We start from the raw sequence: 6,173 nt of genomic DNA on the forward strand, positions 1-6,173 counted from the left end.
ATATATATAAAACCACGCTCTCCTCTAATCATCGGTATTTAGTCAAGAAAAGGAACTCTCAAATGCCATACTTCGTTGGTGATCCTCACAACGGGTCTATCAAAAAATTATTCACAGGCAAGAATTACACAAATGGCTTTTTCAAAGCAAGACTAGAAGTTCATCCGGCTCCTCAAGGCGCAGGGAGGAGGGCGGCTGCCACGGCCGTTTCCAGTCGTGCCTCGGCCCCCACGCGCGCCCTGCCCGCGCCCTGTGGCCCCGGGAGGCGAGCTGCGTCCCCCAACGCCATTGCGGGAGGGCGGTGGCCCAGGCCCCGACGCTAAACCTACATTTCTAATTAAAGTGCGTTACTTATCCTCTCTAATATAATTCAACTCATAAATTTTCTGAAATGCTTATTTTGATATGAAAAACAGTAACCAAAATAGACATGTCTCTTTCATAGATATTTTGAACCTAGAAAATGATTTTTTAAAATTTTTCTGTATTCAAATAAATAGATAAATTATATCCCAAGGGAGAATTGTCTTCATCTCTGAACAACAGAGTAGTTATGTGTGATTCTTCCATTAGGATTTAGAACTTCAGAAATCTTTTACATGAGAAAAATACCAGTTGTCTCTACTCATCAAGATTTGACCTTAAAAAAGGCCAATATCTGAATTTAAAATCACCGTAGTAACATAAAATTGTTAGAAAATATAAATAAAGTACATCTGAAGATGAAGTACATCTGCTTGAAATAAAAACTATTATAGTAACATGCTAATAAAGGCAAAGCAAAATTTGGCAAAACAGATACATACAAAATACAAAATTAAATGAGAACGTTGTTTTTTCTTATTAGATGCAATCAAGACAACTCCAACTCATAATAATCCTATGTACAAAATACTAATGGAACAATTTATATTCTAAAATTATGGAGATAGGAAAGAAGAAATTCATCTACCTTAAATATGTACAAAGAGCATGGCATCAGGATTGGAGGAACATTCATCAACAACCTACATTATGCAGATGACACATCCCTACTTGCTGAGACTGAAGAGGACCTGAAGCGCTTGACTGTGGCCTTCAATATGGATTGAAGCTCAGCATCAAGAAAACAAAGATTCTCACCACTGATTGATAGCATCATGCTAGATGGCAAAGAGATTTAGATTGTTAACAGCTTTAGTTTGCTTTGCTCCATAATCAATACTTTTGGTACCAACAGCCTGAAAATCAAAAGATGAGTTGCATTGAGAAAGTCAACAGTCAAGGACCTCTCCAGAGTACTGAAGAGCTACGTTGTCAGTCTGGAGACTAATGTGTGCCTGACCCAGTTCATAGTCTTTGCAATTACTTACTGTACATCAGAAAGCTGGACAATGACTAGTGATGATAGAAGGAGAATTGATGCCTTTGGGCTGTGGTGCTGGAGAAGAGTATTGTATATAATATGGACTGCCAAGAGAACAACCAGTTCATCCTGGAGACGGTGAAGCCAGGCTGCTCCTAGGAGGCAAGGATTTTGAGACTTCATCTGATATATTTTGGACTTTCAAGGAGGGACAAGTCCCTAGAGAGGGATGTCATGCTTGGGAGGGTGGAGGGACAGTGCAAGAGAAGAAAATCCTGGATGAGATGGATTGATTCAGTAACTAGGGTAAAGGGTGCAGGGGCGTCAGAGACAATAATGTTGCACAGGATAGAGCAGACTTCAAGGCTATTGCAGACAGGGCTACAATGAGTCACAAGTCACTCGATGACATGTACAACATGCGCAAATAAAGCTATTATAATTTGAAACTTTTAAAAAATTAATTAATGGATTCCTAAAATATTAATAATTCACAAATGGACAAGGATACCAGAGCATCATGAATGTGTTAACAAGAGGTGTTATTTATAGTTTTACTAGATTTATTTGAACACATGTAAAAGAGTGGTAAAATATTTTAAGAAAGAGTATTCTTCAAACTTTTTTAAAAATTTATATATCTTTTCTTTGAAGTGCTAACGAAATTTCCAGGTTTGCTTCATCAATATATTTAAACTATATTTTTCTTGTGAGTGAGATTTCAGGGTAACAGAGACATCTCAGTATGAATGTGCCTTGGCATGCCATGTCATTGTTCTTTGCTGTAGAGTCGCCTACAAGTCATAGTGACCTTATGTACAACAGACCAAACCCCTACTCTATTCCATGCCAATCTTATTGTCTCTGACACATCTACACCCATTACCCCAGTCACTGAATCAATCCATCTCATTGAGGGTCTTCCTCTCTTGCGCTGTCCCTCCATGCTCCCAAGCATGGCGTCCCTCTGCAAAGGCAGGTCCCTCCTTCCTTGGAACATGTCCAAAGTATATTAGATGAAGCTTCAGAATACTTGCTTCCAAGGAGCAGCCTGGTCTCATCCTCTCTAGGATAAGACTGGTTGTTCTCCTAGCAGTCCATGGTATATTCAATACTCCTCTCCTGCACCACAGCTCAAAGGCATCAATTTTCCTTCTGTCATCCCTAATCATTCCCCAGCTTTCTAACTCATAGCAAGTAATTTGCAAATTCTATAGCCTGGGTCAGGTGTACCTTAGTCTCCAGATTGACATCGTTGCTCTTCAGTACTTTGGAAAGGTCTCTGACAGCCGACTTTCCTAATGAAATTTGTCTTTTAACTTCCTGGCTGCTGGTACCAAGAATATGCAAGATAAAATAAATGACCAGATAAATAGACCATATTTACCAATATGTTTTTAGAAATTTTTTTTCTAGCTAAATATTTCCTTACTTAGATTTGCTTTGAATATTTGCTTTTTGCTTGCCAAGTATAATAGCCTTTCTTTAGCAAGCAAAAGAAATAAAATATCCCAGTCTGCAGGTGAAAGCATAGAGAATATCCCTAAATATACAACTCAACTCTATAGGAGATATAGATAGATATAGATATAGATGATATAGATAGATAGAGGATATAGATAGAGATAGAGATAGAGATAGAGATAGAGATAGAGATAGAGATAGAGATAGAGATATAGAGATAGATATGTTCACACACATATGTACCTAGCAAGATAAATTAAACCCATTGATTGGTCTACACAGCTCCCTTTTATGGATATTGATCTAAAACTTACTAAAAATTCTTTAGTCTGCTACTGTGATGTCTAGTGCTACTGTAAAATTTCATGGTAGGAAATTGCCTTATCTTTCATCTGTAGAGTAACTGATAGGTTATATATGCTCTTCTTTCTGTTTGCTGTCTGTCTAAAGGTAAATATACCAGCAGAGTTCATCAATGTGCACATAAACTCATGCTGGTTAAGTTGGTTTTGATTCATAGGTGGTTTCCAAGGCTGTAAATTTACAAGAAGAGATTGTCTATTTTTCTCAGATTGTTGTTAGATTCAAATCATGGCCTTTAGCTAGCAATGTAACTCTCTCTACAGACTGTGAAATCTGAGCTCCTTAATATGTACATAGTAAATTGTTCAATCTTTCAATCCAAATATGATACTCTTCTTCATATCTAGCTTCTTACGTTGTTTAAAAATTGCTATTTAACAGTAACACTGTAATAAAGAAATCTAGTTTTTAGTCTGAATTTCAACATTATCTGTGTTAACTTTGTGTAATTACACTTAGCCAGCACTGAAAACATTTGTAATGATCAGTGTCCTTTGCTCTCAATACTATAAGCGTTAGTACAAATAGTATAATGTATATAGTATCCCTTTTAAATGATTTAAAAATATGTGCCTTACTTCATACAATCCTTGATATTTAGTGAGTACTTTATGCCTATTTGCTAAATAATACAAAGCTAATGGTCAGCCTTTTTATACCATTCTTTGATGACCTGTTTGATGAAAGCTTGGCATTTAAATTCCAGTTTCATTTTTAAAATAATATTAATGCCAATTTCTCTCTCTACATCTGCACAGAGAGCATTTATCAAAGACTCTAAATTCACCCAAGTGCTTTTAGTGAGAGAATTATATAGAAGCAAATAAGCAAACTCTCTGAATTGATGCTAATGAGCATATTGGTTATTAAATTAAGCCATTCCATTAGGTGTTCCTTGAGTGCTGCTGGCTCTGAATGAGATTTAGCTTGTGTACTTTAGAGTTAGAAGAAAGTTGCTATGTGATACATTGAGAACAAATTAGTCCTTAACTCAGCAGTTTGCCAAGATTAAGAAGTAATAAAATCTTCAAGATATTTCACACAAATTATCATTTTCTTCTGGAATGGTGGTTCTCTTTCATATCCACAGTTTATTATTTTTCTCCACCTTAATGGATTCCCTTCAATTTGATAGAAGGAAGAATAAAAGAAAGTAAATATTGAAAAGCAATCCATTTCTTTAAATTTCCAAATATCAAAGACCTGGCAACAGGGTGTGGAAAATGGAAGACGGAAAATTCGGACCCAGTTACTCTGTCACTTGGCTTCACTCTACATCTCAGTTATGTGATCAACCATGCATGTGAACAAAAGAGATATCCTCAGGAGAGAGGAAAGAGTTTCTGATGGAAATCACAGGGTAAAAAAAGAATATAGTTGGCGGGGGAGCTAGAAGATAGAAGTCAAAGCCCTGCTAAACGGGTAGACGCCCCCGTATTTCTGGAACAATTGTTTTCTTCTTAATCTCTGTGCTTCTTTTTCAGAATGCATTAGAATCCGAGAATCACTTATAAAGGATCATTTTGTATATTTTTGATGCCTGTGGGAAAGAAGTGTCCCTGGGGAGACTTTGTTAAGGAATGCATTTTGGAAGCATTTTGAGAGTTTTTAAAAAGAAGTTATTATATTTTAAGAGAGAAACTTAACTTGTTATCAGTTATTTAATTTAAAATCTGGGGCTTTAGATTATTAATTTTTCTCATCTATAATGGTATAAAATATCTCTTTACAAATAAGTCATTTAACTTTCCACACAGCCGAAGGACATCATAACACTTTCAAACAAACATCATAGATACAATTGTATCAGTCAATCTTCAGTGTTTTTGCCTTTGAAGAGATCAGTCAAATACTAAATGAAGAATAATTGAATTGATTCACAGCACAGCATTATAGCACCATATTTAATTTACCATCTCTGAAAACAATGGTAAATATTTGGAAATAGACAATACTATATCCTAACTATAAAGGAAAATGATTATTTATTAGATTCTTCAACAAGTTTTTACCGTACTTGCAATTGGGAAATCAGTTTACTCACAGAAATTATTGTCAATTACTCCAAAATATAATGTCTAAAAAATTCTCACTGAACAAATAACACTAGACCAAAGAGTAAAGTGCAGACTAGACTCATTTACATAATGGACTAAATGGAATTACAGGTCTTTAACATATTGATACTTAATTTTAATAAGACTAAATTTGCTTTTCTTGCCTGTTTCTCTGACATTCACAAGAAGCATTTTTTATGTCACCAATCATTAAAACTTGGGTGATTTGTTTAAAGTATGGCAAAGTTAAGGAACTGATTGAAGAACAAAGCTTTTATGGTAGAAAAACTGAAATTAAGTTAATTGAACCACTTGTTTGGGGTTACTGATTATAGTTTCACTGATTGTAATTTCTGTCTTCTTCCATGAAAATTTCTCTTGGCAACCTGATGTAGGGTATCTATGAGTCAGAAACAACTTGATGGTAGCAAATAATGACAGTTTGTATACGTATTTATAATAACTTTTAATTTACTGTTTATTGTCTTAAGAAGTAGGGAGTAAAGGTTTGTCAGCAAAGTAGGGGAAAGAAATGTTTATGTTTGATTTATGAAGGGTTTTTTTTTCAAATATCCACACACAGAGTTGTTAGGCACCTATGTTTTGCTCTGTGGAACACTCTGTATTTAGTACTTGATTTGCCAAGCAGATTTTCTTTTTACGTCTTAGGAATAAACAAAATGACAAAATAATTTTAGAAACATTATGGTTTAGCAAACTTTCTTATGTTGTGTGTTGGGTTTTTCTTTATTTTTATTGTTGTTGCACTGCCACTTTTCAAAAATCTGTTGGAAGTAGTCACTTCATGACTCTAATTAGAACACAGTTCTCTTCAAACAGAGTAAGAGAATCAGTGTCTGAATTGGCCTGTTAATTCATTTCTGCCTAGCTCTTCTGAAAAGTGAATATTTTCTTGGCTTTTATTCAGTTGATACATTATATAT

This window comes from Elephantulus edwardii, unplaced genomic scaffold (assembly GCF_000299155.1).
Source record: "Elephantulus edwardii isolate Elephantulus edwardi_28Jun2011 unplaced genomic scaffold, EleEdw1.0 scaffold00136, whole genome shotgun sequence".
Classification (NCBI taxonomy): Eukaryota; Metazoa; Chordata; class Mammalia; order Macroscelidea; family Macroscelididae; genus Elephantulus; species Elephantulus edwardii.